Here is a 25,735-nt window from a genome sequence, read left to right as displayed (position 1 = left end):
AACTTATCGAAGCTTCAGGTCCCCAATATACAGACTGATTGATAGATGATTGATATAGATAGAAAGATAGATAGATAGACAGAGTTCCTTTATTTGAGAGGAATAAAAATCTCTACTAAAGAGAGGTGTTGTGATACTTACTGCCATATCTGGCACAGAGAAGACACTCAATGTAGGCAGCTTCTATTGTCATTATTATTGTTACCATTATTGTGATTTTTCCAATTTTTTAATTCCCATTTACCAATAATAAAAGCCCCACATCACTTGGCTTTAGGTTCCTGGATATGTGTGTGTTCCTCAGATATCCAAAGTGTGATTTTACTTGTCAGAGAAGTGAATTTCAAGGAGCTCTGGGCCTAGATAAATTAATTTCTACTATGCAACATTTATGATAATGATATGTACAAATGATTTGCTCAGTAAATGCATTTGAATGTCTTCCCAAGTTTGATGCTGTATTAGTTTGCCAAGGCTGCTATAACAAAGTACCATAGACTGAGTGGCTTAAACAAAAGAAATTTATTTCACATTTCTGGAGACTAGAGCTCCAAAAGCTGGGTGCCGGCAGGGTTGGTTTCTTACAGAAAGGCCTCTCTCCTTGAGGGTTGGTTTCTTACAGACAGGCCTCTCTCTTGGTTTTGTAGATGGTCATCCTCTCCCCGTGTCTTTATATAATCTTCCCTCTGTATCCAAATTCCCTCTTCCTATCAGGATGCCCATCTTGTTGGATTAGAGCTGACCCTAGTGACCTCATTTTAATTTAATTATTTCTATAAAGACCCTGTCTCCAAATACAGACACATTCTGAGGTACTGACCCCAACATGAATTTTGTGGGGGACACAGTTTAGCCCATAACACATGGCTTAATTTTATATATGTCTATTTTATCTAATTTTCTACTTAGTGGCCTTTTCTTTTCCACCTCATCCATTATAGTTTCCCAATATTTATAACGTTTGATCATTATTAACTATTGAAACACCTTTAAATTTAATCTGATACAGAAATGCCCTAGTCCAGGTAACAGGTAGAGCAGGCACCAGGTAGAGCAGGCTGGGATCTCACATAAGAATATATGGTAGAAAGAATTAGAATTTTATTTCATAGAGAATAAGCCCCAAATATTTTATTTCTTTATAACCTCCACAGTGTCATGCAGTACAGTAAACGCACAGCACATGCCTGTGGGAAAGATGAGTGAATCAATGAATGAATTAGCAGGACTCAAAGAGCAACAGCTGACATTTATAACCCCTCTTCTTCTAAGCACACAGAGTAATCGTGTTGCCTTGTGGAAGACTCTTTAGAGTTGCCTGGCTGGGGAATATTTAGTTTGAGAGACAGCCTAGGGACTCACACTCATCATGGAGAAGCCTGAACTGCATCTTGAGATTTGCCAGTGTTTCCAGAGCAATCCAAGCATTGCTCCAGCAGTGTGAAGTTGTGTCAGGGAAATAAAAAGCCAAGGTCTCCAGTAGACCCTAGGGAGAATGGAGACAAGAACATCACACCATTTAAATGATTAAAGCAAGAAATTTAACAGTGAAAAGTGATAAGGCATTGCATTTTCCTGTTAAAATGATGAATTCTGTTTACTTTGACCAAGAGCAGGCTTAATTTTAAAACAGGGAGGTGATCCAGTTTATACCAAAATACCAATATATTCAAATAATAAACTAAATTAGCCCTTCTGTTTAAAAAAAAGATCTTATCAAAATGCTAACCACTGTGGCATATCTGCAAAGAGAACCTTGCCTAAGTTCAAAATTGTCAAATTCCATAGAGAAAGCTGTTATCTAGTTTTTTAAACACCTGTAGCTTCCCTACCTCCACAGCTTATCCCGTCTACAATTTTCAAATCCCCACCTATTCATTTTCCACTATCTTGTTTCCACTTGAAAACTGAATAATTAGGAAAGAAGATAGATACATACATACATGCTATCTAGATAGACAGATATCCATAGATAAAATAATAAAAATCCCAATCTCTAGCTAGATAAAGAGTATTGTTCCCAGTACTCATTTCAGTTATCTTAAATGTTTGTTTTTTTGTGGGTTTATTCTTTGGGTGGGAATGTATTGGTTTTGGTTTTTATTTTTAACAAAGACAAAAGAGAAAGAGGAGAGAAAAGACAATTGCACATTTCTAAGTGTTTTATCAGAGCCTCAGTGTAGAGGTTGTGTTATGATCTCGAGTGGAAATTTGTTTTCATCACAAACCACCTCACAGTATGATACAATTTATCATGATTGTCATCCTAGGCTCAAGGGAGAGCAGAAATAGAATTCTAGCAGCTCTGTGCATAAGGACCTATGTACTCAAGCGCATGGGTAATCCTCAGTGAAATCGCTGCCATCATTGGGTGCCAGCCACTGGCTACTGACAGTAGTTGGCCCCAGCTGCCCAACTTTTAAGTAGTTGGTTTGAACTCACATCAATTGATAAATATTTAGGTCAAAAATCACTCAAGCGCATAAACATACCACCCCAAACTCAACAACACAATACTGTATGCATTTCCAATTCTTTATATAGACAGGGCATTTTACAGTTAGTTCTCCCTTTTTCTTCTTTTTTTTAACTGCATTTTAACGCCCTAGGTTTGTTTAAACTTCTGTCAGAATGTTGACTTGGACTGAGATTTTATTTTTAATTCAGAAAAGAAGAGGATATAATGTCTTTAAAAGAAGAAGGAAATTCGGAGAGTTTTCTGCAATTAGCACCATAGAAGTCAGTTAAGATGCCTTCTGGAAATTTCCAATAGATAGGGGGTAAGTTAGAATGGCAGCAGGCAGCAAATGAAAACAGCACTTGGCAATTTGGGAATCCTTTCTTTGTGACAAACTATCTGGTAGGCAACAATTTTGGCTTTCTCTAAACTTGTATAACTTGCTGTTATTTTGGCTGATTTTGATCATTAGCACAATTGCACATAGAGAACTGTCAGTCAAATTAACTTAAGGCTGAATTCACGCCTACTTTCCCACCTCATTCTACTTAAGTACTTTCAGAAATCCCATCTTTACTTCTAGAAACATTGAAGCAAAAAGAGCTAGAAAGGAAGGTAGCCAGACTGCTACACCTCCCCTCCTTCCCATCATTATAGATAAGCACTTAAAGTGAAGTTTAGACCTCAAGTCTCTCTCTCCAATTCATGCTTTACTATAGACTGGATTTTTTACTTCAAGTTCATCTGGCTAAAATATAAGTACATATTCACATCACTAAACAGAAAGACAATGGTCCACAAACATGCTCCACTTTCTATGTTTACTACCTTAAAAAATTGTATCATTATCCAGTTGCTCAATTCATAGCCTAGGTCCTTTTCTTCCTTCTCTTTTTCTATGGTAACACTTAACTAATCACCTTTTTTTTTCAAATTTTCTTTCTTCCCATATCTCTTGCATCTGTCCATCTTTTTCATGTGCCAACACCATCCAATTCAGACCTCAGTCATTCCTCACCTGTTTATTGCAATAGCTGTGAAGAAACTTGCTTCCTTGGGCCACACTTTCACATTAATTCTACGATGCAGTTAGTCATCTTTCCAACATGAAAATCTCTTCACGTCATTTTTACAAAGACTCCGCATAAAATCCAAATGACATGGAATAATGAACAAACCCTTCATGGCTTGTCCTAGCAAACCTCTCCAGCCTCATTTGTCACTTCCTTAGCTAACCTTGAGCCCCAGTATTCGGCTACTCACAGGTCCCTGCACCAGCCATGATTTCTTTACCCTCTTGTCATTTTCCCTATGCCTGGAGCTTCGACTCCTTCCCCTGCTTCAGTTCTTTCTCAGTTTCTCGTAGAAATCAGTTCTTGCAGAAAACCTGTGACCATAGAAAACTTGTGACTGTATCTCCAGCAGGGCACTGTGAATCCTGTGTGCTCCTTAAAGAATTTATTGCAAAGGGGGCTTACTTTTATATACCATCTCCCTCTATCTTAAAAGCTCCTTAAGAGCGGGAATTCTGTCTTTTTAATCATCATTTATTACTGAATCCTGAGTATATAATGGAACACCAGGGCCATAGAAATTTCATGCTTTATAAATATTGCTCAAAGAATGAATGAAGAGATGGCAGAGGAAGATGTCTTAGATATCAATATTACAGTTGTGTTGCCGTTGCTCCAGTGAGGTCTTGGGGAAATTATTCACCCCGATTGGATAGCTTTGGCTCTTTCATCTTTGGAGTGAATATTTAGTGAGGACAACCCACTCCTTAACTGAACGATATTGAGGTGGTAACAAGAATTCCATCCACATTTTTACTTTCCAGTGTTTGGGGCAAATTCAGTCATTTTGTAATCATAAGTAGAAATTCAATAACTTGTTTTCTAATCAAAACTAGAAATCCATATAAATGCAAACAGTGAATCCTTTACCAAAATTACATACAAGTCAGCATTGAAAATAAGAAGTGGTTTTTTAGACCCTATGCCCTTAGAAAAAGATGGCTCTTATTTTTTGAATGGATTATGTTCTGCAATAAAGCATATGTTGTATATTTTCCTAGGCTACAAACATATGTCCTAATGTACACTGTCTATTTGTACTATAAGTCGTTTGCTTTAAAAAAATAAAAAGGTTGATTTTTAAGCTTTCTATCTAATCTCTATTTGGTTCTCGGGCTTTTTGCTTTACTTCTGTGAAGAGATAGTTCATGCCACTTTCGTACTTTCTAATTTTCTTCCTGTGCTTCTGAAAGACAACTATCTGTCTCCTTTTGTAAAGATATTCATCATGAAATTATAACATGGTATAGGTTGAGACGTGCCAGGATATTTCACCGACTATGGGGACACTCAGTAACAGACCTCTTTATTATCCCAGCAGTCAAAGCCCGGTTTTAAAATGTCAAGTGTCTCTGCAATGCCTACTTCCAATTTACTGGGGAAGCGGAAAGAAAGATTAGAAAGAGATTAAATGTATGGGTATTTAGTACCATAAAAAAGGAATTAGAAAAATTGAATTTATTAGAATTAAAATTATTATAAGAAAGAACCAAACCATGGTGGTCCTTGGAATGCCGCCTTCTCATTTTGAACTTCTTGAGATGGAACATGAATTAGCGACTATCTAAGAAATTAGAAATTAGACATCCTGGGCCTTACAAACTTTTGGTTTTTATATCTATAAAAAAAAGGACACATCCCAAGTTGTACTTACATTCTTACTTAATCAAACATGTTTTTTAAGATATGCAAACACAATTAGAAGGTGAGTAGGTAATTTGGATGCCTAGTAATCAACATTTAGTTATAATTTATGATGTCTTAATTAGCTTCCTTATAATTTAATTGATGAAAATTATTTACATGTACAAATAGCCACTGACTGTGAAAGCTAGTGGAGCCAAGATCCAACTTATATTATTTTCCCAACCAATAAACAAACAAACAAACAAAAACGCTTTTAGCAACCAAATTATCTTTGTAGTCTATTGTTTAGGACATCCGTTCTGTTTACTATTACAGTGTAAGAATGCTGTACTACGGAATTGAAAAACTGTTATTTTGAAGAACGGAGTTTCTCCCCCTCAGTACTATTGACATATGGGACGAGAAGATTCTTTGTCCTGGGGAGCTGTTCTGTGCATTGTAAGAGGCTGAGCAGCATCTTGGCCCTGCTTCCGCCTACTCGACCCCAGGAGCACGCCCCTCCCAGTTACGACAACCAAAAACGTTTCCAGGCATTGCCCCCAGTAGGGCCACTGCTCTAGTATCCTAGTGTTCTAAGTCGGGAATGTGCCATTTGTCATTATTTAAACCACTCAATGAAAGTACAGCACTTAGTAAAAACAAACAAAAAAACGGGAAAGATATGCCTATAATGGTGTGCTAGATGGTCCAAGAGAAATAGCAACCCAAAGGGTAGAAAGAAGCAGGCCTGGGTTGACCTAACAAATCTTCTCAGTCTCTATAAGCTCTTAGGCCAGGCCCTTCACATTTTTTTTTTTTTTTTTGAGACGGAGTCTCTGTTGCACAGGCAGGAGTGCAGTGGCACTATCACCGCTCACTGCAACCTCCGCCTTCCGGGTTCAAGCAATTATCCCATCTCAGCCTCCCGAGTAGCTGGTGTGCACCACCATGCCCTGCTACTTTTTGTATTTTTAGGAGAGACAGGGTTTCACCATATTGGCCGAGCTGGTCTCGAACTCCTGACCTTGTGATCCTCCTGCCTCAGCCTCCCAAAGTGCTGGGATTACAGACGTGAGCGACCACGCCCGGCCGCCCTTCACGTTTTTATTCCTCAATTTTCTACCATAAAAATGAATAATACTAATAATCCTCTCATAAGGTTGGGGTCCCAATCAACGGAGCTAAAACATGAGAAGGACCAATGAACTACACAGATGGATGAGCCTGGAGGGCATCATGCTAAGTAAAATAGGCCAGGAAGAGACACACAAATGCCACATAGTCTCACTCATATGTGCAACCTGAAAAGTCAAACTCACAGAAGCAGAGAACAGACTGGTGGTTACCAGGGCTGGTGGACTGAGGGTCAGGGGAAGATATTGATCAAAGAGCAAAAAATTCAGTTAGGAAGAATATGTTCAAGAGATCTATTGTACATTATGGTGACTGTAGTTAATAACATTGTATTTTATAATTTAAAATTGCAAAGATAATAGATTCTAAGTGTTTTCACCATACACACAAAAATGAGTATGCAATTTAATGCAAATGTTTATTTGCTTGAGTTAACTATTCCACAATGTATTCATGCAGCAAAACATGTTGTACACTATACACATATATTTTTATATGCCAGTTAAAAACTAAATAAATAATAATCTTAACCAAAAAAAAGGCCAGCAAAGATACTAGCACATAATGAGTATTCAACAATTGGTTTGTTATTAACAAAACATGATTCAAAAAGTAGTTCAAAAATATTTTTTGCAATGATGTTTGCAGGGAAAATTTCTCTTTTTATCACGGATCAAATGATTTTAGATTGTACAGAGTCAAATTCTCCCACACAGCCCTTATAATTTCAGGAATTTATAATCAGTATAATAATTCTTCTTAGCCTTAGTTATTAAGAGGTAGTGTAAGCTAACGTTTAAGAACATGAATTTTAGAATCAGACAGATCTAGGTAAATAACCCTTCCTCCAGTGTGAGTTTCTATGCCTCACTTAGGCATAAAACTAAACAAATTATAAAGCTGTAGTTTTGTTTTTGAATTTACTTTCTACTGATATGGGCTTGGAGGTAGCTCTAAGACCAAAAAAAAATACTAATGCTTAAGAAACATTGAATTAATGGTGTTGCTTGAAAGTTAAGAAACAATAGAAAAGGAAAATAAAAGAAAAATGTGTTAGGAAAGTAAGGAGAAGGGAAGGAAATGTACATTTAGTGCCTACTACACACCAGGCACTGCAGAAGCTTCTTCTGCAAGGACAATCTATGGTGAGGTGGTAATCCTCTCCATAATACACGGTTAGCTTCATTTTACGGAAGAGCATCAGAGGGGCGTTGTAACTTACTTGACAGCACACGGCAAGTAACTAACGGAATAAGAACCAGCACAGAAGTCACTCCGACTCCAGAACAGCTGTTTTTATCTACCACCATGGGCTGCCTCGGTACACCCCGGCCCTGACAGCTACAGAACTGTTCTTTATGTCCAGCTCTTGCTGACACTACACAGAGAGAATACTGAATTTTAGCAGGTAAGAAAAAGCAATAGGTATCCTCACAAATGTTATCATCCTAAGGGAAGTAGCTGTATCGTTATGATTATTTCATCAGTTGGCTTGAGATACTAGCCTATTTATGGAGATTAAATTCTATTTTAAAAAGGTTTCAGTGGGAGGCTGAGGCAGACAGGTCACAAGGTCAGGAGATCGAGGCCATCCTGGCTAACACAGTGAAACCCCATCTCTACTAAAAACACAAAAAATTAGCTGGGCGTGGTGGCGGGCACCTGTAGTCCCAGCTACTCTGGAGGCTGAGGCAGGAGAATGGTGTGAACACGCGAGGTGGAGGTTGAAGTGAGCCGAGTCGTGCCACTTCACTCCAGCCTGGGTGACAGAGCGAGACTCCACCTCACCAAAAAAAAAAAAAAAAAAAAAAAGGTTTCAGAAGTATTATTGTCAATAATTACAAAACTAAAAAAGGAGAATGCAAGTTCCCAAAATCCAAAACATTTCTAGAAATGAAACAGTTAAGGGGTCAAAGTACCAAAGTGATGAATTTTTTGTGTGGTTGGGGCAGACTCCTTAATGTTAATACAGTTTTGTTGGATTGTAGAAAAATTTATGACACCATTATCTTATACAAAATATCTGCCCATTTTATAGATACAGCAGTCCCCCTTATCCTCAGCTTTGCTTTTGAAAGTTTCATTTACTCGAGAATAACTGCAGTCTGAAAATATTAAATGGAAAATTTCAGAAATAAACAATTCATAAGTTTTAAACTGCATGCTGTTCTATGTAGTGTGATGCAATCTCACAGTGCTCAGTGCCGTTATGCCTGGAGCATGAATCCTCCCCTCTTCCAGAGTGTCCCCACTGTGGATGTTCCCTGCCCGCGAGTCACTTAGCTGTCTCGATTACCCGATTGACTGTCCAACATCTCCATGCTTGTGGTCACGCCATCCCTATTTTACTTAATAATGGCCCCAAAGTGAAAGAGTAGTTTTAATTTTTTAAAGTTGCCTGAATTCACAATCCAGGAAAAAGATATTAATGTACTCAGAGAATTCGTTGAAAATGCCATTTGCAATCCCTAGTCCTATTCTCTGAGCATGGTTTCGCGTAGACGCTCAGGGTACTTTTGAAATGAGCCATGCCACCAAAAGAAAAGTGACATTTGCTTTGTTATATTAAAACAACTTGAGAAGCATGCAGCAGCTCCTGAGATGAATTTCCTGGGATAGAATGGAGCAAGTTTTAATATTAGCTCACACATATATTTGCACTTTATGATATTTATTACATAGGCTCAACTAATAAAAAAGTAAAAAAAAAAATTAGAACCAACTGAGGCTTTGTAACTCAGCTAAAATGTAACATATCCTTATAAGTGGTTTGTACAATGAACTGCTTTTAGACTGATACCCTTTAACGTTCATATTTGTTTCATAAATTTGTCACCCAGATCCCTTGGTGAAATCTCCCTAATGTACACCGAACACATAAAAATGATTCAAGATGTAAGTAACTAATAAAATCTTGTCCTTATTATTTTAAGAGGATGTCACTAACTGACCAAGAATATGTCACTTCATCAGCTCTGAAATCTTTAACAGATCAGTAAAATAAATTATACCAAGTGCATGAACTGAGAGTGTGGTTTCTTAAAAAATGCATCAAGTGAATTTTATTTTCATCTACTCAGATGGGCGATGAGCACTCAATAGGAGTAAAGATTGTTTTGGAAGGTGCAGATAAATTTCAATAACAATATCTATGTGACTGCAGTGTTGCTGGCAGTAGCTTATCCTAAGTATCTGCTCTTATTTTTTACAAACTAAAGATCATGTTTGGGATGAAAAGTTTTACAAAACACACCCAAGATTTATTTTATGTGAATGAATGAATAAATGTATAAATAGGGATTTTTGTTTCATGCAGTATTCTAGAAATGTGACCCTAGTTTGTTTGAATTTCTTCCCATCTACAAGTGAATCTATGCTCCCATCCTTTGAACCTGGAGTCTGAGACTGGACATGGAGTACAGCAGAAGTGAGGCTGTGTTGGGTTTTGTACCCAGATCTTAAGACACTGGCAGCTCTTGAACAGAAAGACCAGCACGTTGGTGGCTTTTCAAGGTGTAGTTCAGGTTACCTCACTTTGCTAGATTACCCAGCCTGTGTCACATACAGTCTTTTTTTTATATATATACTTTAAGTTCTAGGGTACATGTGCACAACGTGTAGGTTTGTTACAGATGTATACATGTGCCATGTTCGTGTGCTGCACCCATTAACTCATCATTTACATTAAGTATATCTCCAAATGCTATCCCTCCCCCTCCCCCCACCCCATGACAGGCCCCAGTGTGTGATATTCCCCACCCTGTGTCCAAGTGTTCTCATTGTTCAATTCCCACCTGCGAGTGACAACATGCGGTGTTCGCGATATTTTGCTGAGAATGATGGTTTCCAGCTTCATCCATGTCCCTACAAACGACATGAACTCATCCCTTTTTATGGCTGCGTAGTATTCCATGGTGTGTATGTGCCACATTTTCTTAATCCAGTCTGTCATTGTTGGATATTTGGGTTGGTTCACAAGTCTTTGCTATTGTAAATAGTGCTGCAATAAACATATATGTGCATGTGTCTTTATAGCAGCATAATTTATAATCCTTTGGGTATATACCCAGTAATGGGATGGCTGGGTCAAATGGTATTTCTAATTCTAGATTCTTGAGGAATCGCCACACTGTCTTCCACAATGGTTGAATTTTTAAAGCAGAAAAGGGAACATAAACATATTTTGGAACTCTCTCTCTCTCCCAATTCTAATATACTTGTCTATATGTTAAATATACACATAAATTATAAAATCAAGTATTTGTTTCAGGTTCAGAATCAAGGTTTTCAGGTTCTACCATGGGGCTCTGGATATTTATTTACAGGGGCAGAATAGATGACAAAGGTAATAAATTCCCTCATTCTTGGCCACAACACTGTAAGCACTGCCTTTCTCTTGAAAATAAGGAAGGCTTGGGTAGAGGCCCACATGTGGAGGATAACAAGTACAGCACCAACTTGTAGCCATGTGAAGGAGTCATCCTGGCTGTGGATCCTTCATCCATGTGAGCCGCCTGCCCTTGCCAACATCCTGTAGAATGCACGTGAGCTGTCCCCACCAAGAGCTGACAAAGATGCAGATTCGGGAGCAACATAAATTAATGTTGTTATTTTAAACATGAGTCTCGCGATAGTTTGTTGTGCAATGGTAGATTAAGAAGAATATTTGTAAAACCAACAGGTACACTAAGGAGTTATTTTCAAGAGAAAGGCAATGCTTACAGTTTTGTGGTCAAGAACAAGGAAAATTATTACCTTCATCATGTATTCTACCCATGTAAATATCCAAGGTCCCATGGTGGAACCTGAAAACCCTGATTCTGAAGCCAAAACACAATACATGACTTGATTATATATATATATATATGCATATGCATACACACATACACATATATATGCACACTACCATATATATACTACTGTATGTATGCTATATATATGTAACTAATGTGTATACATATATATTAGAATTGAGTGAAAGAGAGATTCCAAAAGACTGTTTTCTGCTTAAAAAGTAAATGTAGACGGTTTATGGCATAAACCAGGTAACCCAGGCAAGTAAGGTAACCTGAAACACACTTTGAAAAGCCACCAACCTACCTAGGTGTCTACAGTAGGTCTATGCGAATCCTCCCAGTCCCCGGTTCTAACAAATTGACTGTTTGTGGTTTTGAGCAGAGACCAGAAAAATATATGGACTTCCCAAAAATAAGAGTTCTCAATACTAACACGTAGCAAGTAAGAAAAAAGAAATTTCTCTAGCTCCGCCTCAGAACAATTAAATTAACATCTCTGGTGGGGTAGATTAATATCACTACTACTAAAAGCTAAACAGAACCAGAAGGGCCTAATAATTATAATATGGGACCAAATCTAATAATCATTAGTCTAGGATTTCTAAAATATTAAGTTCTTCCTTCTATTTTCCAAAAAAGTGAAAGCAGAGGAGGAGTAGAAAGTGTTGATTTTTCTTCCTTCTCTCTCACTTTTCTCTGAGCCTAAATGATTCCCTATCTTAGGGTAAACAGTTGAGCAAATGGAAAAAAAAGTAAAATGAAGAAAAGTAGTAAATGCCAAAGGAAAAAACAGTGGCATCTACTAATAGGTATGTATGTTTTTAAACCTGTAAATTCCTCTAATGTCAAAGAATTTAAAATAAAGTACCCTGACATAACCAGAAGTTGTTTTTCACTCCCCAGCAGATTGAGAACATTTAAAAGAATGGGTAATATCTAGTCTTGGGGAAAGAATGGGGAAATAGAAACTCAAACATAGGAGATTGAAACATAAAGTGGTGAAACATTCATGGAGGCGATTTAGCAGCAAGTATCAAATGTAAAATCCACATTCTGTGGACTCAGTAGTTCTGCTTCTCAAAGCTCTGGCCTATGGAAGCACTGGCATATGCACACAAAATATTCACTTCTGCATCATATCTAAACTCTAAAAACTGGAAGAACTCAAATATCAGCCAATACTACAAGAACCAATCAACTGTGGTATATTTCTTCTGTGGAATATTATATAGCCATTGTTAAGAATGAGATATAAGTGTATACACCTTCTATGTACCCACAAAAATTAAAAATTAAGAAGCCTTAAAATAGAATGAGATAGATTCATAGGCAATGACAAATACATATCTCTAAAACATAGAATTAGGAAAAATAATACATCTAAACCAATACATACTATGTATTATACTTACTATATATAAAACATATGCATGTGCATTTGTGTGGAGTACATACCTTTATGTACACATACATATATGTAGATGTAAATGTATATAAAACTGATTAGGAGAGCCACTCTAAATAATACAAAGTGGTTACCTCTGCATAAGGGAGAGAGATTCCAGAGAGGGACGAGAGGCAAAGTGGAGAGAGGATTAAGGAGGATTGTTTATGTACTGCTGGAGTGATTCATTATAAGATTTCTTTTCAATGAAAAGTAAAAGCCTTCAAAACCGGGCTGTTGACAAAGGGTCTGTTCCTGCTCATCCTCACTGGGTCTAAGAAATTGTGCTTTTGATCTTCTCAGTTTTCACAGCTAACAGTTACCTTGCCCATTCACCTCGCTTGGGATTCAATCAATCAAGAGTGTTTGTGCATAGTTCCCATGTCCCAGCTGCCTCGTGGGTTTCTAGGATTATACAAATTTGACACAATTGTGACCTATTTCTCTACTGCTTTTCTAAAAATAATCAAGTTTTGTTTCATCAATTTCCTAATTTTCACTACTTTCTTATTAATGTAATTTAGTTATCAATGCCTGCATTGAGAAAGTTGTCAAATAATTCGATGCAAACTGTTTATAATTTCAAGCTATTTGCATGATTGTTTCTATCTACCAACAGTGCATATTGTCACAGTGACATTTCCATTGTTACAATTGCTAGTCAGTAAGAGACGGAAACATTGCGTCCTCCAAGATGACTTTGCCATGTGTATAAGTCTACTTCATTTGTATTCAATGTTCTGAAAATTGTGTAGAAAACACGAATTATAGAGAACTCCGCACCGAAATTAGCTTTGGAAGCATTATATTCGTAAATGTGCATCATCTGGGAAGCATTTATTGAGCACCTTCTGCAGGAATACATATGCTATAATTATTCTGATAAACGTTATGAGCAAAAAAGTGAAATCCCTGACATCAAACAAGTTTGAATTCACTGAAAGACACTGATTACTCATATCTAAGAGGCAACTCTTTATAGACATTTAATTATTGTTTGCTTTGAAAATATTCACTGGACTCTTATTATGGGTTGGATATGATTCTGAGTCCTGAAATAAATCAGGGAATAAAACAGGAAGAAATAAATAACTCCCTTCCTTCATTGAAGCTCATATTGTCCTGGGGCAGGTAGGCAATGAGAAACAACTAGATGATAATAATATGTAGATGATACATGAGAAGAAAATCAGTACTAATAAAAATACAGGGAAAGAGTTGATGATTGGGAGTACAGACAAGAGAGGGAGAAGCAATGGGCATGGGTTACAGTTTCAGAGTGGTGAGGGTCACCCTCGGCAGGAAGGCAGAGTTCAGGAACTACCTGAAGGAGCTGAGAGAGTTAGCCATGCCAGTGTCACAAAAGAGATTCCAGGCGAAGGGGACAGATGACGCAATGTCCAAGGGAAGCTGTGTTCCTGGAGTGTTTGATGAACATTATGAAGGCCAGTGTTTTGAACTGCAGGGGTAAATTGGGATTACAGTTGATGAAGTAGGTAGAAAGCAGAGGTGAGGCCAGATCATGTAGGTCTTTGCAAGCCACTGAAAAAATGAATGCTTTTATTCTGTGGGGGAAGAAAATCATTTGAGCAGCGGAGGCACACTACTGAACAAGATACTTAAAGGGATCACTGTGGATATTGTGTTAACAACAGAACATCAAGGAACAAGAGTAAAATTATGAATTCCAGTTACTCGGTTGCTGAAATATTCCAGAAAAATAAGTGATGCTGTTTGGTCCAGGGTGGTAGCAGTGGAAGTGGTGAGAAGTGGCCCAGATTCTGGACATATTTTGCAGATAGAATTGACAAGATTCCCTGGGGATTGAACAAGGGGTATGAGAGAAAGGAATCAAGGATGTTGACCAGAAAAATTGGAAAGATGAAGTTGCTATTAACACAGATAAGAAGAAACAGGGGTGGAGTTGGTATAATAGGGAGGATCAAGAGTTCAATTTTGCCTTGCTGAGTTTGTCCTGCCCATTTGGTACTCAAGTGGAGAATGTATAAGAAGAGCATGATATACAAGGCTGGAATTCAGAACTGATTCTGGGTTTTTGATATATGTTTGGGAATCCTTATCATGCAGATGGTGTCACAGGAAATAATAATGAATAAAACCCTCAAGGAAGTTAGGATAGCTGTATTAGTTCATTCTTGCACTGCTATAAAGAAATGCCTGAGACTGGGTAATGTATAACAAAAGAGGTTTAATTGGCTCATGGTCCTGCAAGCTATACAGGAAGCATAGTGGCTTCTGTCTCTGGGGAGGCCTTGGGAAACTTACAATCATGGTAGAAGGTGAAGAGGACGCAGGCACATCTTACATGGCTGGAGCAGGAGGGAGAGAGAGAGCAGGGGGAGGTGACACACTTTTAAACAACCAGATCTCATGACCACTCACTCACTCTCAAGAGAACAGCACTAAGGGACTGTTGCTAATCCACTCATAAGAACTCCACCCATATGATCCAATCACCTCCCACCAGGCCCCACTCCAAATTGTGAATACAATTTGACGTGAGATTTTGGTGAGGACACAGATCCAAACCATATCAATAGCTATGGAAGAGAAAGATGATTTAGCATAAGCCCTGGGTACTCTAACATTGAAAAGCCAAGAAGAAGAGAAGGAACAAACGAGAATGAGAAGCAGCAACAAGTAAAGGAGAAAAACCAAAAGAAAAGGGAATCAGGAAACCAAGCAAAGTAAGTATTTCAGAGAGGAGGAAGTGATGAACAGCTATATATTCTGTCACTTGGCTGAGTAACATAAAGATTGAAGAGTTCCTATTGCATGTAGCCACAATAAGGCCAATTAGTGCCTTCAACAAGAGCAGTTTTGGTGTTATGGTGACGGCATATGCCTGGCTGGAGTGAATGTCAGAGATGATGGGAAGAGTGTAAAGTACTTTTTCAGAAAGGTTTGCTAACCTGAGAGACAGAGGTCTGAGAAGCTAATGGCAAAGGCGACTAGGATCAACAGACTGGTGTTTTTAAGACATATTTCTATGCTAATGAGAATGATCCAGTAAAGGGGAAAAGAATGATGCCGATTGGAGAAGGTAGATGCCCTGGAGCAGCCTCTTCAAAGGCCAGGGGAGGTGGGCGCTCATGCACAGTGGAGGAATTGATTCTGGATAGGGGTAGGGGTAGCTCAGCTATTAACAGAAAAGAAAGCATACAAGAGGTACCACAACTGGCAGGGAGGCTCAAGACATGATAGAGTCTGTGGACATTCTCTCGATTACTTCGTTTGTCTCAGTATGGTAGAAATCAAGGTCATCAGTTCAGAGTAATGGTGAGAGAGAAGGTAGGAGAGGTTTAAAAAAAGGAAAGGAGGCAAGAAAGAATAGTCTAGGTTGGAAGAAAGATACATCCATGAAATAGGGAAATAGAAGAAGGTTGTCAGGCAGTATTGAAAGCTCACTTGGGGTTCCTGGTTATGGATTTAAAGTGAGACTATCAAGAGGATCTGTGTTTTACTTTGGCCACATTGAACTGCATAAGAGAAAGCACAGGTTAAAAACAGAGTCAGGTTTAGCTAAGGTGGTGGCTAAGCCAAGAGAGCACACAGAACAGGAGAAGCAAGAAAGTTGAGGACAGGAGCCACAAATTAACAGGCAAAACAGATACGTAAGGATAAATAACCTCATACACACACGTGTGGCTCAGAAAAATTTGTGCAATAAGTTGTTCAAACTCAAACTAAACTCGAATAATAATAATCCACCTTCAAAGTGATTATTTTCACTACCAGTATACTCAGTCTCTCAAGGTTCTGTGCCTCAAAACCATATGAAGTCTCCCCTTTGACATTCTCCTCACAGCCTATGGCACAATCTTTCCACCTTAGGCAAAGGTGACAAATCTTCATCTTTTGAACAGTGATTTTCGTGTTGGAAATACTGGAAGTCTTTTTAAACCAAACCTAGTGAATTAAGCAAGTTATCAAGCCATGTGATTCTATTTGGGGTCCCAAACGAGGTGTGATTCCAAAGTAATGAGACTTATTTCCTTGAATGACTCATAAACTGGCTCTGAAGAAAATTCCAAAACAAGAGTTACACAATTTGGAATTAGGGACAACTTAACTGATAAAGTGCTCCTAGAAAGAATGAGTTTTAAGTTGGACTTATGAAGGGATGGAAAGGTAACAGATTGGACGATATTAGGAATGACCTGAACAGGTAGTGCTAACATTTCTACAGGTATTTTGACTGTAAATTTTTTATTTTATTTGCATGTATCACCATGTATCCTTAAAACAAATGAGTAAAGTAGGTAGCAAAGATTCACTGCATTATAAAGAACATGGAAAACTCTATTCTGTCAATACTTCTAACTCGTAAGTGAGGAATCCAAAGTCTTCAGAGTTTTAGAAACTTGTTCAAATTCACAGAAATAGTGAGAAAAAAAAGCCACTAAAAGATATGTCTCCTGGTCCTAACTAAAAGTAACTCAGAATACTCTCTCTCAAACTGGCATGGTCCTCAAAATTTGGCAGAGGAAATGAGCAAAAGAGTTTCTGTTTCTTGATTTCCCACTGCCACTTGTTATAATGTAGGCACAGAGTGAGGAAAGTGCAATATTTTCTTCCATGTAGGCTCTAGAACAATGGTTCTCAACTGGGAATAATTTTGCCCCCAAAGAGACATATGGAAACACAACTCTGGGAGTGGTGGAAAGGGTTGCTCCTGGCATCTGGTTTGCAGAGGCCAATGATTTGCTATACATTCTACAACACATAGGACAGCACCTTAATAAGGAATTATTTGTCCCCAAATGTCAGTCGTGCTGAAGCTGAGATGGATATATTTGAGAACATGAAGATATCTCATAAACATATAGTTCTTACATTTAACATATTAGAAACTAGGAAACATTCATGGAAACTAGCCCTAGGGTTCTGGGTTTTCAACAGGTATTTGAGCAGGAATACATTTGTAAATTTATCACTGAGCATGCAAACTACCATCCATAAGTAGCCCATTATGTGTAGTTATTTTCCAAGGAATAAATTTCAACTTTGGAAATCAGGTTTCCTGGGTATAACAGTATTCTTCTTTAGAACCTAAGACAGCTGGCCCAAGGTGTGAAAAATGCTGATGAAAGATGGTGTTGGTGGAATCATCTACAGCAGACTGTAGTGAGAAAGGATAAAGGTAGGCAGGTCAACTAGGAGAAAAAAGTAGGTCTTCACTCAAAGTCTAAAGAGGTTTACCAAGAAGAAAAGCACATTTGACAAAGTCAGGAGGCCCAATGAGGCATGACTGACACAAGCATCTATTGGAGAGATCAAATAACATATACAATGAAATCTCAAACTTAGTGAATATAAGATTACGTACATTACTGGGCAGGCTCCTAAATTGAAATTAGGCATCTTTTTCATTGAATTGTTCTTCTACTGATGGTAAAGAATATTTTAGAGAGGAACTTAATACAATGTGGATATAAATGACTTCCAAAAGGATAATTATGGATACTGACATTTAATATTTTCAGATTTTATTTTCTATTAATTAGGAAATAAGTTTTTGTCCCTTTCTAGGTGTACTGCAGTTAATTTTCAGTTTATGAATACTTATTACTATTGCTGTCTTTGGCTCTAAATTTCATAAATAGAATGTATTTATGTATGAAACCAGCAGCAAGAGAATTTGCTTCCCAAAGCCATATTTCAGAACTCACCAGATTGTGTGGCTGTTGAAAATCGATTTTCCCTCACCTCCTGGTATGAACACGCAGTATTTATTTTCCAAGGGGAAACACCTGCAATCAATTGATGAACTGCTGTTTGTGGATCCAACTGTCACTGGGGCCATGCAGTGGCAAAAGCCTCATTAACATGATATGAACGTGCCCACAAATGCATCACTGAGATGCAGGCTGTGAACACATATATTATTGTCTTTGCAGATTCTACTTTTTTTCAAAAAAGCCTAACTTTTAGAACTAGATGTTCTGACTCTTTTGAAATAAACACCTTGATTTGGTAGTATGCTAATGGCTAAGACACACTGTTATTTTCCTTCTTTGTCAGCTAACAGTAATTTTCCAATTTCTTCTCCCCAAAGTAAGAGCAGAAAAATTTCACTGAATCTTACAAAAGGTATTGAGTCTGAGAGTCTGCTCAATTTAGGTACTGCTTTTGACAGTATTCTGCATTGTCACTAAGACAGTTTCTTTTAAAAAAATGAGAGGAAAGTTTTCATCTTATAACATTATGACTAATTGTATAAGTGCACACAATTGCTGTTTGCACAAAGCTGCATGGGGCAGCTTTATAGTAAAATATTCCCACTTCTTGGAGCATCTGCATACCATTCTTACACATGAAAGCATAGAATTTTGGTGCTATAAGTGAACTAAGAAATAATTCTCTGTTTCACTAATTTTTGGAAGAAGACATGGGACCCAGAGATTACAAGAACTACCACAGTTCACTTAATTAGTGACAGTGTAACTTGAATCTGGGTCCTTTTTCATGTCACACAGGGACTCAAATAAATCCCAGAATAGTTTGTCTTATTCAGTGGCAAAGTTGAAGCTTCAGTTGATTAGACACCAAAAATTCCCCAACCTGGTCAATTTGGGAAATTATGTAACTTCGTATACATCTACTTCATACATATTAAGTGCCCAATAACCTTTGAATGAAGTATTTTTATGATCTTTAAAGAATTTTTCAATGAATGTTTATTAAGCACGTCCATTTCCCTGATATTTTGCTTAACCCTCAGTATACTATGGTGAAAGCTGCAGCACTTCTACCCTTGAGAAATTTGAAGACTACTACAGAAAACACAAAATTGTGAAATGCAAAATAATAAGATAGATGTTGAAGGAGAAGGATGTGATAGGCACAGTGGCCACAGACAGGACGGATGTCCAGTTTCATCTAGAGGGGTTGGAGAGGCCTTCACAGATGAAACAATGATGTTAATGTATTTGAATGACTTTTCTAAGAAATGTGGAGACATTTTTCCTAACATACCACATTGTGTCAAGGTGTATTATTATGTAGGTTCCCTTAGAGTTAGGTTCCAAATACGAGATAAGAATAATGCTTTAATAGGGCAATGTGAATTTTTTTCTCTTTGTTTATCATACAAATAAAGATGTAAAAGAAATGAAAATGAAAATGTTTCCCTCTTTCCCATTCTCCACATTCCTGGTGGTATTTACAGAAAAAGTCTTTCCTGCTGTCTAAGAAAAACTCACTCATTATAATTGTAGAAAAATTGGACCATCAAGCGCTATTATGAAAGAACATATGGGGAAGATGCAGGAAAAAGGAAGGCAGTACCTCTAGGGGAGAGGAAGGATGATGAACTGTGGGGAATCTGAGGGAACATGGAGCAGGAGTTCGGGATAAATCTGAGAAATGTGCTTGAAAAGGAAGGGTAGTCCCCATAAGACCAGTCCAGGACCACCAGTCAGAACACGCGCAGCCCACAGGAGCTGAGTCTTAGCATTCATCCTATGAGCTTTCCCACCATAGCTCCCAGGGACCAGAGAACTCTCACTATTCCTTGTTTTCTCAGCAAGTGAGGACTTGCCTTTGCCTTTGTGGGCTTCCAGCGTCTCATCCACAATTTCCCACTAGAAGTGACGCCAGTCCAGGCCCCAAGACTTTTCTCTAAGACAGTATGACTTTCTGGTGTGGATGGTTCTGCTCTCCAACTTGGGCATCACGTACCACAAGTATCTAAGACACTGTAAACCCAAGTGCGCATGGTGCCTTCTGTGGAGACACTATTTTTCCACACTTACACTTTCACCAAATAGAAGAGGATTGGAGGCTGGATTGAAACAGCTTGAGATGCCCTGGGGCAACTTGGTGGTCTAAGAGTTATGGAAAAAAACACTATTATCCATAGGCTGGGAAAATGAAAAGGGCTTTGACGCCTCACTGAGCCCCTCCTTTCCTTTTCCTTCCAGTAAGTGAGCTTCTCAAACCTCAGACCTGAGAGTGCATACATCTTGCATGTAAAACCCTGAAATTGTCATTAGGTTGAAACTCCTTTTCATTTCCATTCTTGCCCATGAAAATACTTTTTCAACATGTCAGATTCACGGCTACTGAGCAATTCATGGCATAATACAATGCATGCGCTCTTGACATTTAAAAATGTGATTTCTGAATCTTTGAAACTGAATTGTCTAAGACCCAAATGCTCTAAAAAGGAATCACTAACTTAGAAACATTTGCTACCTGGGCACTCACTCCTTGGCCTGGTTGAGTAGTCCCTTCATTGAGAGATTAGCTCCCGGGAAAGGGGTTAGAACGGTGCTGTTTTTCTACAGTGACCCACAATCTAAGAAAAAAGTCTGGGACCCAGAATCTAAGAAAGGATCTGGGACCCAGAATCTCAGAATCTGGGTGCAAAAGGGAGAAAGCAAGTAGCTCCCGTAACCCACGAAAACTTGCAAGAGCAACTACAGTGCTTCTTTTCTATAAACTCAATTAAAACATTTATGGGAAGGTGCTAGGAACCGGGCTTCATGTCTTCATTCTAAGGAAATGCTTTCTGAAATGCTGGCCTTGGAGCCAAAACTGTATGGATTCAGAGTAACTTTGGCAAGTTTTCAGAATTTCTACATTTTAACCTAATTGTTTGTAAGAGGGAAATATTAATGCCTCAGGATAGCTGTGAATAAAATTTTTTTAAAACATCCTTGCAACAATATGGAAAAACTTGGAGAACGTTATGCTAGGAGAAATAAACCAGACACAGAAAAATAAACACTATATGATCTCACTTAACATGTGAAATCGAAACTAGTCAAACTCATAGAAGCAGAGAGTAGAATGGAGGCTGCCAGCGATGAAGCAGAGGGGGAAATGAGGAGGTGATGGTTAAGGGTACAAAGTTGCAATTACTCAAGATACAGAAGTTTTAGATATCTGCTATCCAGCATAGCGCCTATAACTAAAAATACTGTAGTGTATATTTAAAATTGCTGAGACTGGATGTTAAGTGTTCTTGCCATAAAAAAGAAAAATACATTTTTATATATGTACCAATGTGTGTATTTATGTCTATTTTTCATGTCTATGAATATGTGTGCATGTGTGTTTGTGTAGATATGTGCATATGTGCCTATGTATATATGTACATATGTACCTATGCATGTATGTACATATGTACCTATGCATATATGTATATATGTATGTTGTTAGCTATAGGTGTTAGGCTAAATACCAGATCTCCAGAATTCATTTGTCTTGCATAACTGAAACTTTGCATCCTTAACCATCACTTTGCCATAGCCGGCTCTCCTTCATGTCTGGCAACCCCCATCCTACTCTCTGCTTCTATGAGTTTAACTATTTTAGATTTCTTATATAAGTATTATGTGTCCTTATATCTGTAAGTATATCTATACATATATGCGTGTATACACATGGGTGGGTATTATGTGTGCATATGTTTATTTATATATAATATAGTTATAAGAAGCTCAATATTCAGTAAATCCCACTTTCCTCTCCTCTATTATTGCATTTGCTGGTGTCCCCAGAAATCACAAAGCCCTTTGGAAGTACCATCTCCCACTGCTAACAATTGCAAGACCTGAAACCAAAAACCAGTTTCTTTCCATCACTGGTTGTATTCCACGCCAGCAGGCATCCCACTGCACTGTGATTACCTGCTTATCTGCCACCCCACTAGAATGGGACTCTTCACAGGTAAGGGTGGCAGTTATACTATTTCTCCCGCATTTCTCACCATGACCAGCACTTGGTAGGTGCTAGATATGGCTGGCTGGCCAAAGTTAATAATCAAATAACTGAGTGAATCAATCAATCAATCAAGAGTAAATTACTTAGTGGGGTTCATAATCATGTTGGAGAGGTATTAAAGAATGATTCCAAACAAAATGATAAAGGACCCATGAGAGTCTATTCTCTAAGAAGTCTCTAGTCAGAGATGTCAGGTCAGCCCTTGGAAGGAGTTGAATATCTTGAAAGTTCAAACCTCCAATGCCTGCAGGGCCTAAGAAAGTAACAAAAATAACAACAGAGAAAGTTCTGGATACAGAGGCAAAGGAGAGCGCATGCATACATTCCAAATATTTTTAAATTGTTTGTTAATGTTGCACATGGCTTTTGTTTTTCATTTGCTGGGCAGGCAAGTCCAGTACATCCGTAGGGGCTGACTCTCAGGAGGTGACTTGCTAAAGGCCTTTTGCAATGTTAAAATAGAATTCATCTTGTTTGCAAGACAGCTAACAAAGCAAGTACCTCCATGGCTAATGTCACTCTCTACCCCTGCTCCCTAGGTTATGGCTTTGTTCTTTAATTACCATAAAATCATAAATGGCCATATTCAAAGCTCAGGCTGACACCATAAGATGTCAGAAGGTCGTGTCAGTGTCCTCACCAACTACTCAACTACACACTGTGGCCTCTCAACAGTTGACTTTGTCTGCATCCCCTATCGTCTTCCTACATGACAGCTTTGTGAAAAATACTAATTGATCTTGAGATAGCTGCAATAGAGACACAAAACAGCTTGGGTTGCTCTGTCACCAGAGGAAGGGAAGAGGTAAGGTGATTAATGATACCAGCAAGGAAGGTTTTATCTCAAATGAGATGCTTATGTAAGACAATCTGGCTTTTGCAACTTTCCTTTTCTGCTTGTGTTTTATTGGAGGTCAGAAGAAAAGTGCATTTGTAGGTGAAGATTTTCCCCTCGTGCTTTAATTTGTTTTATGGCTCTGTTCTCTAGCCAAGTGCCCAAGCACAGAGGAGAGGAAAGAGCACTAGACTTGGAGTCAAAAGGTCTGTATTCAGGCCTCAGCTTTGCGAACTTGGGCAGGTCAGTTGACATTTCAGAGCTTCAGTGTGTTCATCTTAAAAACGAGCTAGCAATCTATGCCTTGCCTTTTCCTGGGCACTACACCAGTTCTGCCTACACTCCTCATTTTGTTATTTTAGCATTAACCTCCTCATAAGTAAAAAGTTGAACACATACTCAAATACAGATAGATCATTTTGTTAGTCTTATACATGTTTTGTCACTTAAATATGTTGTGTTTGCTAAACATAAACAAAAATAGAAACTTTTGGACATTAACATGAAAATAAAAGAAGCTGTGATATCTCCTTCCCATGCCTACCTTGCATGTCCCATGGGACACATGCCCATCACTTTGGAAACAATGATCTGCATGTGATAGATTGTTTCTATTTCTTTAAATGTGACTTTTTTGGAATCTTGACACTCAAAGTATGGTTCATGGACCAGCAGCATCAGCATCACCTAAGACCTATTAGAAATGCAAAATTGCAAATCCCACCCCAGATCTGCTGAATCAGAATGATCTGCATTTTAATGTAATCTCCCTAGGTGATTAGGTATGCACTGACATGAAGCCTCTTTCTTGAAATAATTTCCTTTACTCATTAAGAATGTTTGCTTACCTTTCAAGACTCCAGGTATCCATAGTGTTAGTCTGCAAATCCTTCCTCCTGTCCCCCCACTACTCCCTTACACCCCACAAAGTTAGATTCAGCCATGGTTTTGATTCAGCATACCTTTATGTGTCCATAGTATACCGGCAACTCAGATGCCTACTTGATGTCAGACACATTCTCTTAATTATATTTGTCAGCCTTCTTGGTGTTCAGTAGTACTCATTAAAACAAAATTCAAGGCAGCCTGTTGTGAGAATCAAATGAGACAATGTGTGTGGAAACACAATCATGTATTTATTCTTTCATTTAAAAAAACTTGCCTTAAGCAGCCACCAGGTGCAAGGAATATTCCCAGGCATGTGGTAAAAAAGAAGGCTGAGGCACAGTCCTACCTTTGGGACCTCAAGGTCTAATGTGTAAAAAGTCCTGATTTGTATCCTCTTTCCCTGTTCATTCCTGTGACTGCTGCAGCCCCAGGCATTTCAGAGAGTAACAAGCACTCTGTGGGAGTTCAGGTGTTCACCCTTGGGATGGCCTTTGGTCTGGAATGTCCAGGTACCTTTTTCAGGGAAACCAGTCTCTGAGATTCCCTAGGACCCCAGCATAGCTCACTATGCCCCAGACTCTTTCTTCATTCTCCTTCCCTAGGGGTGCAGCTCTTTCTTCTTGGCTGAACTATTTTCAGCTGTAAAACAAAGGCAAACTTACTTATATCTTTAGTGGGGAAACCCAGTAAATAAACCCAAATGGATGTTTAAGAATTTAAAAGAACGTAGTAGAGGAAAGGCAATCTCTGCAAAATGGTATTATTCTTTTCAGTTGATAGATCCTAATTATAATGGCCTTTGTATGGGGTTCAATGAAATTGCCTCCAATTACAAAAGAAAGATGCTTAAAATTAATTTGTTACCACTAAGGAGTAAAATTTTAGAGCACCTGATATCACGGCCTAAATAAAAACCTGAAGCCCAGAAAGTATGCTCTAAAAAACAGACAATGCCATATTCGGTGCACCATCTGTCATGATGGAAGAATTAGTCTCTAAATAAACACCTTTAGTTAATTCCAATGGCTCAGAGCAATTGACGCACCTTGCCTGCTGCCCAAGCCTCAGCTATAAAGAAAATCTTTACTTCCTGGTTACAAAAATAGGAATTAAAGTGTAGAAGAAAAAAATAATCCTCTTGTGAACTCTCACTCCTATATTATGCAAGGTAAACCTTCAGTGCATTAGTCATCAACTTTTATATCACCTTTAGCAGCTGCTGTCCCTGCTTGAACTGTCATACCCAGTGTTCAACACAATAGATGAGTTTTCTTTAATACTTTACCTGTCATCTATAATTTTAATGCACTTTACTTTTTATTTTATTTTATTTTTTTTGAGATGGCATCTCACTCTGTTGCCATGCTGGAGTGCAGTGGTGTGATCATGGTTCACTGCAACCTCCTCCTCCTGGGTTCAAGCAATTCTCCTGCCTCAGCCTCCTGAGTAGCTGGGACTACAGGCGTGTGCCATCATACCCAGCTAATTTTTGTATTTTTAGCAGAGACGAGATTTCACCAGGTTGATCACGATGGTCTCGATCTCTTGACTTCATGATCTGCCCACCTCAGCCTCCTGAAGTGCTGGGATTACAGGTGTGAGCCACCACACCCAGCCTATTTCTGAAGTATTTATTCATCAACTGAATTTTAGCCTAGCACAACTGTAGTTTATTTCCTGAGTTACTTGTAAGTTGCTCAAACTAATTAGTAAAATGAAAATGATGAT

General features: G+C 38.3%; 1 long non-coding RNA gene across 1 annotated transcript; it reads right to left on the bottom strand.

The window, feature by feature from the left end:
• Positions 1–1,116: 1,116 nt before the first annotated feature.
• Positions 1,117–3,598, bottom strand: LOC107968085 (uncharacterized). The gene is made up of 2 exons (XR_001708969.3): positions 3,477–3,598; positions 1,117–1,486 (listed from the first exon to the last, which is right to left on the bottom strand). It is a non-coding gene; the product is annotated as an uncharacterized LOC107968085 (long non-coding RNA).
• Between the last annotated feature and the right edge of the window lie 22,137 nt (positions 3,599–25,735).

The sequence above is a fragment of the Pan troglodytes genome, chromosome 14 (assembly GCF_028858775.2).
Source record: "Pan troglodytes isolate AG18354 chromosome 14, NHGRI_mPanTro3-v2.0_pri, whole genome shotgun sequence".
In the NCBI taxonomy this organism is placed as follows: domain Eukaryota; kingdom Metazoa; phylum Chordata; class Mammalia; order Primates; family Hominidae; genus Pan; species Pan troglodytes.
Note: the sequence above shows the minus strand (reverse complement) of the source record. Positions and strands in the feature narration are given on the sequence as shown.